This window comes from Podarcis liolepis (genome assembly GCF_965112155.1).
Source record: "Podarcis liolepis genome assembly, chromosome: 9".
NCBI classification, from domain to species: Eukaryota; Metazoa; Chordata; class Lepidosauria; order Squamata; family Lacertidae; genus Podarcis; species Podarcis liolepis.
This window is the reverse complement of record NC_139564.1, coordinates 58,637,509-58,652,124: the sequence shown is the minus strand read 5'-3', so window position 1 is coordinate 58,652,124 and position 14,616 is coordinate 58,637,509. Positions and strand designations below refer to the sequence as shown.

At 44.6% G+C, this 14,616-nt stretch overlaps 1 protein-coding gene across 2 annotated transcripts in view; it reads left to right on the top strand.

The window, feature by feature from the left end:
• The window catches only part of LOC310686348 (syncytin-2-like), a 470,390-nt gene that overhangs the window by 174,969 nt on the left and 280,805 nt on the right, over positions 1-14,616 (top strand). The gene's annotated exons all lie outside the window — the stretch shown is intronic.

The following is a 14,616-nucleotide window of genomic DNA, read 5'->3' as shown; positions in this document are numbered from 1 at the left end:
TAAAAGCATTTTTGCTGAAACGACTTTTTTTTTCAAGGCACTGGAAAACTTTGCTTTAAACCCCCCCCAGGGAAAATAATATAAAATGTATTTTATAGACGATGGGAAAGGCACATGTATGAATCCTGCAGTTCTAGGGACCTGTCCACATATCTTGGGGTTTCCAATGCAATTTTCTTGTGTGCAACCCAGGACTGAGGCCTGGCTGCTGTGCAACAGAATGAGGCCAAATTTAGATGGGACCATGGCGGGGGTGAGGGCAGTAGATGGAGGTAGTAAGTCATGTCTGGATGGTGCAGTAAGATGTCCCGGGCCAGGACTAGAGGACATTTTGGCTCCACTGGTTTGTTTGCATAGAACTGACCTCCCCGCCAGCTCTCCTCCCAGAAGGCAGCAACAGCTGGGAGGTCAGGTAATGGCTGCCACCCCATCCCGTCTCCTGCTACTGCCAAATTACATGGGCAAAACATGGAGTTTGCAATCTCCTTTTGCCATCTAAGTTTGACGCTGGCATCAAGAATGGAAAGGCAAATGTCTTCAGAAGAAGAAAAAACCATGGAACGGAAAATGGCAAAGTTAAGCAGGGCTGGACATGAGAAACTGCAATTCCACATAGCCGCTGAATTTCACATACTGATTAGAAGCTGAATCTTTTTCTCCAGGCCTTCAGTTTTAAATTATCCAAACACAAGTTTGTCTTGGCACCTTGTACAAAGGGTTTATTCAAACATGAGAAATGTGTTTGTTTTTTAAATGGAATTATTATGATGCTGAAGGATTACATTATGGGGCAGGACAACAGGAACATGTTATTAGAGCGCCACATGAGCTAACTGAATTTCAGCCCATTGGGTTGCTGTTTCTCTTTTTCAAGACAAATGGTTCTGTAAGCTCCATTGTACTGTACATAATGTACAGCAATGTTTGATTCCAAAATTGCCACTAAACTACCACCTGCTGTCACAGCAGAAACAACCCTTTGCAGAGCCAAGGTAATTCCTAAATATGTCTCGTGGAAGCCAGAATTGAATCTGAGCATGTAACGTACAAAGCTCACTCAGCCAGTCTATGGGGAAGGAGTCGTCAACAAACAATACATCTGCAGCAAACCAACCACTTGAAGAATACAAAACAGAATAAAGGGGAGCCGGTATACTGAGAGGGAAGAATTTAGAAGGGTGATTTTAACATTATAAAACCAGAGTTTTCCGACTTTGTCCTCCATCACCTAAGAAAGGACAATAGTATCTGGTTTATATGGGCTGGGCTGTGCACTGGATTCAGCCAAATCTTCAACCAAATGGGCTGATTTGAGGAAATATGGGCTTCATCCAAATGGGCTGGAGATAGTCAGGGCTTTTTTTCAGCCTGAGCTCACCAGAGCTCAGCCCCTGCACCTCTCAGGTGGGTGCCATTACCAGAGAACAAGGGAGAAGTTCATGGTGAGTGCCAGCACCTCTTTTTCTAGAAAAATGGCACCGGAGATAGTCCTGGATTGGCATGGTTTGGTTTGGGCTGCCCATAGCAGGAAGAAGGAGAAGCAATGGAAAGATCTAGTTGAGTAGGAGGGACCAGCCAGACTGGCTGCATCTTCCTGGGGGAAAGTGGAGTTGGGTGGCGGATGCCTTTCGATGTTGCAGGTGAAGTTTTTCCTAGTATTTTCCTGTTACTTGTCTTGTCTACCAAGCGCTTGCCAGAGGCACTGTGGCCACATCAGAAAATATTAATTAGGGATTTATAAACCTTTACGGATCTGCATTTCTACAGCACCTCACTTGGTGGGGCCACGACTGCTGCACAGACTTCAAAACTAGATTTCTTTAAAGAAGTGAACAAAACAGGTCCACAGAACCAGGCTGTCAGCAGAAGAGGACTAGATGACCCCCCCAGAAACAGAAAACACAAGGAAGGTGGTAGTGGGAGGATTCCCTTGGGGTTATTTTGTGTTACAAATTTAAAAATCAATCAGCTGATCAATTAACATAGCCTTTTAATCACCTGACAGCGCTAGGGGGAAAAGAAGAGAGCCGTTTCTGCAAACTCTCTCCATCTCTCTCTGTAGTGGTGATCCTGTTTGAATCCGCAGGGAAATAACAGCCCAGTCAATTTCCTGGCATGCAGATTCGCAGGCCGTTGCATCAGAAATTACAGCACATCACTTCACATTACTTTGCATGAAGCATGGCCCAGCATCAACATCCATTCCCCATACAGCGAGTAACAAAATTGTTTCATGCCCGTTTAACTCCCCTGCATTCTTTAATTAAAGATTAAAGCCAAACCATTCGTTGTGGGGCTACTGCGAGATTTTAAAAATTCACTTTCCCCCCTCGACGTAACAAATTAATTTACGGACTGGAAGCACTTGCTCTTTCGGAGTATTTTATGTCTACATCAGAACTATTCAAAACAGAGGAAGCTTCCATAGATTAATGTTTGTGTAGCGCAAATTATGGAAGCTCTCTGTTGTGGAGATTTATGGAGCCTTCAGATGAACCCAGACACGAGTTTGTGCTGCGTAGTGACTGTGAACTAGTAGGTTCCGGGATCAAATCCCACCTGCCAGTGTGGTGTAGTGGTTAAGAGCGGTAGTCTCGTAATCTGGGGAACCGGGTTCGCATCTCCGCTCCTCCACATGCAGCTGTTGGGTGACCTTGGGCCAGTCACACTTCTTTGAAGTCTCTCAGCCCCACTCACCTCACAGAGTGTTTGTTGTGGGGGAGGAAGGGAAAGGAGAATGTTAGCCACTTTGAGACTCCTGAAGGGGAGTGAAATGCAGGATATCAAATCCAAACTACTCCTCTTCTTCTTCTTCTTCTTCTTCTTCTTCTTCTTCTTCTTCTTCTTCTTCTTCTTCTGCATTTGTGCAAGTTTGGAGATGACTCACCCACGCCAAGGCTTGATGTTTTGAATGAAGGATCACAATGAATGGGATAGAAGAGGAGGAAAATGCCTCCTGAAAAAAGCCAGCATCTGAAATGTATTGGCAACTGCAGTTTTCAATAAAATGTTCTATTCCCAACATTTTCCCCCATTGTTGTTGTTGTTTTTCATCCAGTTCCCTTTTCCTCCCAATGCTTGGGAAAAAACATCACCCAATGTTAACTAAACTAATAAATGCTTCTGTATTGATTCTGTGATATCTGAGAACACTTTCCCTGGATAAACATGGCATGGCAACATGACTGGTCTGAGCAATTTTTCCTTCTTATGAGGGCCAGTCGATTTATCAGCAGCTTCACAATTAGTGAATGGAGTCCGCAGCATCCAAAAAGACCCAGATGGCAGTAATGTATCAGGGCAGGAAGCCAAGCGCTCCAGATGTTTCAACGGAAGCTGCAGACAGGCTCAATCGGCAGCCTCTTCTCCTAAACAAAAATAGTATCCACTGTTACTTGTTTACCCAAGTGCCTTTCTTCCACCTTAACACAGCGGCGAGGGCGGCTGTCATTGAGCAATAGCAATCGTTCAGCTTCCATAAATATAAATATACCTGCCAGGTGACCTTCTAAAGCTGCTGCTGCTGCTGCTGCTGCTGCTGCTGCTGCTGCTTCTTCTTCTTCTTCTTCTTCTTCTTCTTCTTCTTCTTCTTCTTCTTCTTCTTCTTCTCTTCTTATGCAGGATAGGATGGATTCACTGTGAAATCCATGCCTTGCTTCTTGCTGCCATATCCTGCTGACTGTTACCCTCTGTTTTTTTAAAATACATATTTATTAAAGTTTTCACAGTATTACATAATGAAAAAGAAAAAAGAAAAAATACAAAATAAAAAAACAGTTAAAAATAATTCCATCTTTTCTTCACTTATCTTTCATTTACTTGTTTCCCGGACCTCCTCATACCTCCCTTTTTTGTATTCCAGTTCAATTTATTAGTTCAGCAATTCCTTTCCCTCCTTATTTTATCCTAATCTTTAATCTTAATATATTATAGCATTAAATTTTTACCTATTAAAAATCCAATTTTTTCATATTCTTTTATACCATTACAGCTAGAAACCACTTAACTTCAATCGAGCATCATTCTAACATTCATTAATTTTGCAATATTTCTGTAAATAGTCTTTAAATTTCTTCCAATCTTCTTCCACCGACTCTGACTGTTACCCTCTGAGAGCCAGTGTGGTGGAGTGGTTAAGAGCGATAGACTCGTAATCTGGGGAACCGGGTGTAGGATGTGAAACACAAGATCAGTAAAGTACAACATTCCTAGAGTGAACATGTTTGCACATGCGGAGGAATGTTTGTCCAGCCAGCAGGTAAACTTCCTGTTTCCTTCTGGACTGGGATGGACTTCCTCTGCATGTGACTAGAGGTGGGTGTGGCCTCACCTGTGCAGGCAATGACAAAAGCACAGGGCAAGGCAGCCATCTCTCTCTCTTTCACCACATGCATTGAAGAAACAACATCTACTAAGCCAAAGATGCCCTCTTTGCTTCCAGCCAAGAGAGAACAAAGGGACTGTCTTCTTATGAGATAGATTCCAAGTGTATGTTACTTCATTAAGCTAAGTCTGCCTTCTGGGATCTGATTGTGAACAGAATGTGAGTATACTTTTTATACTTTTGTAAAAGACTGTGTCGTCTCTTATATTTTATGAGGGAATAAGGGGAAAATACCAGAACAGTTATTATAGAGGCTTTAGCGAGCCTGAGCAAACACATCTGTTGCAAAGCTTAAAATAAGGGGAATGTTACTCTGCTGAAATTGTGGAACTTGTTAACACAAGTTGAATAACAATATAATCAGACAATATATCCTCTCCTGCATCCCTGAATATTCCCACAAAGGGTTCGCATCTCCACTCTTCTACATGCAGCTGCTGGGTGACCTTGGGCCAGTCACACTTCTTTGAAGTCTCTCAGCCCCACTCACCTCACAGAGTGTTTGTTGTGGGGGAGGAAGGGAAAGGAGATTGTTAGCCGCTTTGAGACTCCTTAGGGTAGTGAGAAAGCGGGATATCATATCCAAACTCTTCTTCTTCTTCTTCTTCTTCTTCTTCTTCTTCTTCTTCTTCTTCTTCTTCTTCTTCTTCTTCTACACTCTGGTTCAGATTAGTCCCTCCCCCCCCCCCTGGATCTTTCCCAGCATCCTCTGGGCCTTTCTACTTATTCTGTGTTATTCAGGAGGGCAGCTTCCAGATGCATATGTATAATACACAAAAGGGAATTTGCAGATCTACTCTGTATACCGCAGGAGATAGCTGCTCTCCAGTGTTTTGCACCCTTTCCAATGGATTTGAAAGGCAAGGAAATGTATGCAGACCCATCCTTGATATTAGTAGCAGTTAGTTAGGATCTCCTTGTTATGGAAATCAGAGGCCAGAGGTGTGATGATGGGGTAAAGACCTGCTTGCTTAAAATAGCTAAGGGAGGGAAATTAAAATGCTTTCCATATCCACTGTTGCAGTTCCTTGAAGGCCTCAACTGATATGGTTTCGCCACACATACAAAAGAGGCCCTGAATAATATGCAAGAAATTCCAGCAGTTTGCAGAAGGGAAGAGAATTATTGCCGTGGCATATTTGCCAATTACAGATGTTGTGAAAGTTAGACCATGTGTTTACTGTTACACAGAAATCAGAAGAGCCCAAAGAGGGAGAAGTGAATGCAGTATTTCCTAATAGTAATAACAACATTTTTATAATTTGTACCCAGCGCATCTAACTGGGTTGCCTCAGCCACTCTGGGCAGCTTCCAATATATATATATAAACACCATAATCATTTATTATTTCTACCCCACCCATCTGGCTGGATTTCATAATAAAACATTACACATTAAAAAGCTTCCCTATACAGGGTTGCCGTCAGATGTCTTCTAAACATTATAAATTTACTCATCTCCTTGGCATCTGATGGGAGGGCGTTCCACAGGGTGGGTGCCACTACCGAGGATGCCCTCTGTCTGACTCCCTGCAGCTTCACTTCTCTCACCAAGGGAACTGCCAGAAGGCCCTCGGAGCTGAATCTCAGTGTCTGGTCTAAACGATGTGTCTAAACGATGGTGACACAGGAAGACAAATTAGGCAAGACCTTTGCTAGTCAAGTAATGCTTGCTTTCATCAACTAAAAGGCAAATGACAACCAGTTAAATTTTAAATGTACCTGCCTACCATGGGGAACTTTTGAATAAGTGGACAGTCAACCTTCTTAGAAGCCTAGCCATTCCTTCAGATCTTCAGTGAAGGGGTTCTTGTGAGCTTCCCCATCATCTGAGGAGAGGGCCTTTTTGGTGGTGGTGCCCCAGTTGTGGCAGACTCTCTCCAGAGACATTTGCCTGGCACCTACCTTTCTGTTCTTTTAGCACCAAATACTCCCTCCCTCCACTGAGCTTTTTAGATACAGTTTTAATCCTACTTCCTGTTTTGTACAGCTTTTATGTTATGGAACATAGGAAATGGCCTTGCTGCTATCTCAGTATTGTCTACACTGACCAGGGTTTCAGAGGACTTCCCAGCACGAACTGGAATTTCTTAGCATTGAACCTGGGCCCTACTGCATCCAAGCAGATATTCCCATCACTCAGCTATAGTCCTATCCCTGGTTTTGTGGCTATGTTTATTACCGTATTTTTCGCTCTATAAGACACACTTTTTCCTTCCTAAAAAGTAAGGGGAAATGTTTGTGCATCTTATGGAGCGAATGCAGGCTGCACAGCTATCCCAGAAGCCAGAACAGCAAGAGGGATCGCTGCTTTCGCTGTGCAGCTCTAAAGAGGCGCTGTGCAGAGAGGGAGAGCTGCGCAGCACCCCTTCAGCAAAGCGGGAGGAGAAAAAGAGCCTCTTCCATTTCTCCTCCCACTTTGCTGGAGAGGCACTGTGCAGAGAGGGAGAGAATTTTTTTTTCTTGTTCTCTTCCTCTAAAACTAGGTGTGTCTTATGGTCGGGTACGTCTTATAGAGCGAAAAATACAGTATTTTTTGTCTTTATGTTTTGATGCTTTGATTTTTGTATTTTAATCTTTTGTTGGAAGCCGCCCAGAGTAGATGTGGAAACCCAGCCAGATGGGCAGGGTATAAATAATAAGTTGTTGTTGTTGTTGTTGTTATGGTCCCCCCCCCGTCAAGCACCCAGGAATATGAATGAATGTTAATGCAAGGAACATCAGTCCAAGTTGAAGTATCATTTTTTGTGTGGGGAAGGAAGATTTATGAGTCATTATCAAATGTTTTTATCTAGTCCTTTTGTCAGGACACAGAAACACTTCTCTCATTTCCAAGATCAGGTCAGCCACTTGCAACCTGGCCAGGTGAGAACATTTCCCTCCTTTCCGTAGTGATAGTTTGTTTTTTCTTGCTGAAGATGCAGGGTTAGAAATCAATTTATGAGAACCATCCTGCATTTTCCCCTTCCCAAGAAGATTATCGATCAGGCAAGCAGTTGTCTTTCAAAAGTGCAAGTCAGCAAAGCAGCAGCAGAGCAGGAGGACCAATGGCACATTAAAGAGCAATGTCCATTGCAGCATTAGTGCCTAATATATTTTTACCGCACGTTAGGGTGGGAGGGTGCTGGAATCAGTGGCAGGATTCCAAGTGAACCTTAGAGCAAAACTTAACACGATGTTAAATAGCTGTTAACTGGGGGGGGGGGGGGAGAGTAGGGTTAACGGTGTTCCCGACAATGGGAGGTTAAAACAGCAGCTATGTATTGTATCCATTTCATTCACCTGTATGAATTCTTACCCTTTCCACTGCTCCTTTTGTTATTCTTTCACCCATCAATAGGGTCACCGATTTATATTGTAAGGGAGCAAGCCAACCAAGCCCTACTCAGAGTAGACCCATTGAAATTAATGAAGTCCTGCCACTTTGCGTTAAAAGCCCTGGAGAGGGAGTGAGAATGGGAGAAATGGATGTCACGCTCATAGCAGCAGAGTCAAGGTATAGATAATAACAAGGCCAATCTGTCAGGACCCTGGACAGATCACCATGAAAGGGGTTGGCTGAAACTCTCTGATAAAAACACCCTAAAGATCCCAGGCCACAGAGAGGTTAGGTTGGCCTCAACTAGAGCCAGGGCTTTCTCGGCCGCGGCTCCAATCTGGTGGAACGCTCTGTCACAAGAGACTAGGGCCCTGCAGGACCTGACATCCTTCCGCAGGGCCTGCAAGACAGAGCTGTTCCACCAGGCCTTTTGTCAGGGCGCAGCCTGACCCCCTCCTCTGGCAATCTGCACAAAATTCTGCTTGATGGTTGCCATTAATTTGATTTTAATTTGATTTAATTAATTTTATAATGAATGTTTTAGAATGTTGGACTATTTTGATTGTTGTTAGCCGCCCTGAGCCCGGCTTCGGCTGGGGAGGGCGGGATATAAATAAAATTTATTATTTATTATTATTATTCCAGGGGTTTGGTTTTTTAAAAATATTTTTTATTAGGAATTTAAACAAAACATATTATCTTAAAACATATCATCCTTAATTCCCCCCCCTTTCCCCCCATAAAACAACCCACTCTCCTCTCCCCCCTGATTTCCCTCAGTTCCAATCTCTGGTTTCTCTATAAATGCTATTCTCTGCATGTTACATAATTGTATAAATCCTTAATTTATCTGACTGGTTATTATCAATAAAAAGTTTGTGAGCATTTATTCAAAGCCTGTCAAGGAGTCCAGTTCACTTTGTTGCATCTTTAAATACTTTGTAAAAGGTTCCCATTCATCTTTAAAATCACAGTTATCCTTGTCCCCTAGTTTATGTGTCAACTTTGCCCGTTCTGCATAGTCCATCACTTTCTCTTGCCATAGTTCTTTAGTCGTCTGTTCCCAGGTGTTAAAGCAGGCATAGGCAAACTCAGCCCTCCAGATGTTTTGGGACTACAACTCCCATCATCCCTAGCTAACAGGACCAGTGGTCAGAGATGATGGGGATTGTATTAGCAAAATATCTGGAGGGCCAGAGATGCCTGCTCTAAAAGTCATTGCTTGATTCTGCAGCTGTCAGCTCCTTCTTGTGTAGGGACAGTGAGGAATGCCATGTAGGGTCAGAGGCGGGTACACCTCTGAGTTTGACGAATCAGGTAAAGTCACATCTTCCAGATGTGGATTCTGGAGTGGATCAGGGTCACTGGGTACCTGAGCTCCCCAACCATGTCTTTCTTCATCTAAGCTGGAGGAGATTGAGGCCAGAGAACATGGCACCATGACTGAAAGTAAGAAAAATGAAGGTGGCAGGAATAGAGACACAGGGGGCAGCTGACCCCATTTGGTTCTGAACCTGCCTACCACTGGCTAAGGACCACAACTAAAACTGGCATGTGGTCACCAACATATGATGTTGGGAAACTGTGTACGTGCAGCTACTCACACAGAGTCAATTAAGGTTTGGCAGAAAGCCAGAAGGCAATCTGAAGGAGTAAGTCTGCCTGGTGATAACAGAGACATGGAGACCGCTCCCTGATTGGTCAAGCTCTCTCAAGGGAGTGATAATTAATGGCCTACTAACTGTTAGTTCGTTGTTCATAGTTCTGTGTAAGTGTAGGAGTTGTGAGTCGTGTCAGAGAGAGCTAGCAAAAGATCTGTGTTCTGTTCCTGTAAATAGTCCACTGTATATAATAAACACCAAACTACAAGTTCCTGGTTCCTGCTTCGTCTATCCTGTCTGCAGCCAAGTCGCCAATTGCTTCCGTGGATTCTGCGTTGACTCTGCTAGGTCTGGCTAAGGTCCTGCAACTAGTCAGAAAGTTGCAAAACACCAAATAGGTTTTGCCATTATATGACCCCCAACGGAATGCAAAAAATATAATATGGCTTCTCTGTTTTTGAGATCCTGCAAATCATGGCAGCATGTGTGTGTCAGTGACCTTGCATACCTGGAACCATCCAAGAATCTTTCTCATAATCCCTTCTGTAGCTACAAAACCCTGATGCATTGCAGCCCTATCAGCGTTGACCCTGGAATCATTGGAAAGTCTCGAATCATTACCAAACATTTCTCCCATACTACTGCCTAATCAAAGGGTACCGCTATGAATGGCACACGGTGTATTAATGCCTTTGCTTGGTAAAGTTTCCTGATGGATCTCTTCCTTGTGGTTCGCTATAGACCATTTTTCAGAGTAGAATGTTATCGCTCCCACTATGCATGATCAGCAAGAATTTGATACGAGCATTCATCTACAAGCTCTGCTTAGATTCCCTTTAATAGACACAGTCAGCGCTTTGCTTATTCCTCATTTGCCCTGCTCCTTGGTGCTATTCTGAGCATGGATCAGGTTTTGCCATCCCTTGACAAGGAAGTGGAGTCTTGTTTATTTACATGGCGCAAGTGCCACACGGCAGCCTCGATAGCAGGGGATCCATTGCCAGTTACCTCCAAGAAGCATAGCCAAATTGCATCCAGGATGAACCAAACCCTCTCCCTGGGCCTTAGGACCACCCCAGCCCTGCTGCTACCTTCTCCCGTATCATTTTGGTAACACCTCACAATCCCATTCATTTCCCCTCCGAGTCTTATGCAAGGCTGAAATGATATAAGATAGGAGGGACTACTGGTTGACATCTGTTATGTACTGAGTTGAATAGGATCCAAAATGCAGCAGTCTGATTGGTCCTAGAACAATAGGATCCAGAATGCAGCAGTCTGATTGGCCCACAGGAGCCACCCAATCCAGCTCCAGGTGGAAGTGAATCTGCAACCTGATTGGCCTACAGGAGAATCCCGGAATTAACCAATCACATGGGGCTCATTGTGTAATAATGTATATAAAGCAGACATTCTGGGGGAACGTCCATTCCTCCTCACCACTATGAGCTGAATAAAGAGCATGAAATCCACTCTCAACTCCGAATAAATTTCAGCATCCTTCAGTTCTCTTATCTCCTGCAGTACTGACAAGTTGCAGGTCAAATTAGGCTACCAGAGGCACAACCTAAGAGCCCCACCAGGTGAGCCAGGAGCCAATACAGCCCCACTTGACCCTAGACCATTACCTTTATTCTACACAAGGAGTCTTCTAGTGATATGATCCTGGCAGCCTTAAGTTGTGCTAGCCATTCTTCTTCCCGGTAGTTGCTGATTCAGTGTTAGGTACAGTAATTTAATTCACTGAAATTGCCAATGCTTGTATCCATTACCATGTGTTTGAATTTGATTGGTTGGTAATTGAATTTTAGAGAGTTCTCATGTCACTGGCTAACATCAGTCATGTGGGAGGTACAGTATCTAGTGAAGGAGAGACTCCATTTTATGTGAAGCAAGATGACTGTGTTTCAGAATCCACTGTGACCAGTGCTAAGTGGAACTGAGTGTTTGAGTGCTTCTGTGCTTGAAAGAAAAAGCAAAACGGAAGAAGACAGTAAAATGGAAATCTCTCATAAGAGCTGCAAGGCATGGCCTGAGATACAGAAAGTTGAGTGCTAAGCTCCGGAAAGAGAGGAAAATACTGTTGTGTGGAAGTTAGAAGAGACTGTAAGCCCATGCTTGGACAGGCATGTGACTGTAAATATTATGTTTTAATTCGTCTGTAAGTTTCTGCAGGGACGCGGGTGGCGCTGTGGGTAAAACCACAGAGCCTAGGGCTTGCCGATTGCATGGTCGGCGGTTCAAATCCCCGCGGCGGGGTGAGCTCCCGTCTTCGGTCCCAGCTCCTGCCCACCTAGCAGTTCGAAAGCACCCTTAAGTGCAAGTAGATAAATAGGTACCGCTTACCTAGCGGGAAGGTAAACGGCGTTTCCGTGTGCTGCGCTGGTGCTGGCTCGCCAGAGCAGCTTCGTCACGCTGGCCACATGACCCGGAAGTGTCTCCAGACAGCGCTGGCTCCCGGCCTCTTAAGTGAGATGGGCGCACAACCCTAGAGTCAGACACGACTGGCCTGTACGGGCAGGGGTACCTTGACCTTTACCTAAGTTTCTGCAAGTAAAGTTTTTGAATGTTAAAGTCTGGACATTGGTTTAATTTCCAAAGAAGGGTGTCAGCCATATATACGAACTTCTTAGCTGTTTTTGCTACCCTTCCTTCAACACTGAGGACCCCAAATGTCTGCAAAGAATATCCTGCTTGCCCCCAACCCATCTTCATACCAGTTGCCATCTCATAATCTTGACCATACCTCCTTGCCTTTGACCCCTACCTGACTATCAACTTGCTCATTCTGTCCTTGGGGCTGTAACCCCATTACCACTTCTTATACTGATTCTCAGTGAACCTGGGTGGTTTCTCACTTCCAGAGCCATGCAGAGGAAGGTCAAAGTCATCTGGTATGAGGCTGCAACTGCTCTTGGAGGTCTTCAGTGAGGTCCCCCCTCCAGCTGCCCCCCTTGAATTGCTGCCCAGGTCACATTACACAGCCTTTTGTGTGAGTAACCACGGTGGGGCTATGAGAGTTAGATTGTGCCGTGATTGACGCAAGCGCCACAGCCAAAAGCTGTGCTATGTCAGCTTAAAGGAGATGGCTGCTTTGACTCCATCAGAAGTGTCAGCCCCTTGCCATAGAGACTGATGATTCCTCACGCCTTATTCGGCTGCATCTGGAGAGGGTAGACTAAATGCAGCTGAGCTGAGCTGATTTGAAACCAATTGCGCACAAAGCTAAATGACGGCGGCCACCGGGCCTTGTGATCTGAATATGTGATCTGAATTTCCAACATTGATGCAGGTTCAATTTCCCTGTAGCAACATCTCCTACACTCCCAGCCTATGTCACTTCTGCCACATGAACATATGAAGTTGTCTTTTACTGAGACACATTGCCTGGTATTGTCTACCCTGACAGCCACAGGCTCACTGGGAAGTCAGGCCATGGCTTTCTCAGCACCTGTTACCTGAGATCCTTTAACTAGAGATGTTGATGATTGATTTTTTTATAAATGCAAAGCATTCCTATACATCCTCAAAGAATGACTTCTCCCAATGATTTCTGCAGATTGTAGTCAGGGTGTTGATGCCCCCCCCTTAGTTTTCTACCCACCAACCCCAAACAACAATTCCCAAGCCTCCCTAAGATGAGAGAATGACTGTTAAACTAGTTTAAGTCTGTAGTGTGGATATGCCCATGATGTTTTTCCTATATAGATTATTCCAGGATCCATTGATGCAGCTGATAAGCCAGGCTACAGACAACTTCAGATGTGTTTTTCACAACCTCCATCTGGTTAAAATATTGCAATGTTTTCTTTTAGATTCCACCTGGAGGCCTTAATTTTGGCCTTCAATAACATCAGCGATTGACAGAAAAATACAAAGCAAATTGCTTGTTTCTATTTCATAGAAGGTTGTTTCTGGGTTGCTCGTTTTTAAAAAAATATTTTTAAAAAATCCTAACTCTTTGCATCTGGAAAACGAGGTCAGTTTTGTAAGAACAATCAGTCTGTCTCCAAATCTGATTGCTCAGTACAGTGCAAGCAATTTTTATCAGCAATTTATAAGGGAAAGCAAGAGCTTATGGCTTGAGGAGTAGAATTCAGTATACAATACGCAAATTTTATGCGTGTGATTGTGTATACAAGATGCATAGCTCTTGCTCCAGCTGTATTTGCAGACTGAAAGCATCAAGCCAAAATAAATTTCTGAAGAGAGATGTTTAACCATTTCCCGCCTCCTTTTTTCCTGACACATGCATCTAGTCAAATAGCCTAGGAACATGACAGAACTATCAGCCCTCTTCAAAGACACACAATAGGTTCTGCAATTCACATCCTATGAAATAACTTCCTATATCCTCTTTTTATTCAGTTGCACAGATAAGGGTAGATTTGTAAAGCTACATTTATTTGTTGGGGTGGGGGATGTATATTTTGTAATGAGGGAATGGCACTGATTGCAGGACACCCCCCCCCCAATCTTTGATAAAAGAAGTGGGATCCACTCTCTGGAATAGACATTGGTCATGTTGCTATACATCAGAGGTGGGGGAACCTTTTTCCAACCTGAGGTTCTCTTCTGGACAACCTTTTGGGGGCTACAGGCTTGTTTCTTCACACTTATGGATTCATCTCTATCCTATATGTAGGCAAGCAAGAAGTATCTGAGTTCAAGGACTCATTCCAAAGTAAGGGGAGAGAGACTTTGTGCTGGTCATCAGGCAATGGTGCTGTGATGGCCTGGGATTCAGACTCGGATGCTGAACCTGAGGGTTCCCAGCCTGCACAAGATTCCCTGCCTCCAGAACCAGCTGAGCTGGGGCTGGGGCATGAGCCTGAAGGGTCCTCACCTGTGCTGGATCCTCAGGTGCAGGCACCAGCTGAGTCTGCTCTGGCTCCTGAGGTGAGGGAGGACCCATTGCCTGCAGGTGCTCCACTCTCAGCCCCGTCAGGGGAAGCTGAGGTTACCTCTGGGTCTGGTAACCCTCCAGCCTCTCCTGAGCTGCAGAGGCTCAGGGCAGAGAGGCAGAGGGAACTAAGTTCCCGCAGGAGGAGTGCTCACCTCCAGGCCAGGAGAGGCGAGTCACCAGAGGATGGGGCTGCCCTATGCCTCGGGGCAGATAAAAGCCAGCCAGCCCCAGTCCCAAGTTGCGGGAGCAACATTGTTGGTTGCTAGTAACTGCCTGAACCCTGTTCTGCTTTCCTGCCTGAGCTCCTGACCCACCCTGGCTGTCTGCTTGCAAGTCTGTTCCTGACTTCACCTGGCTCCCTGCCCTGCACCCAGCTTCAGCTACTACGGACTGCCTCCACGTTGCAC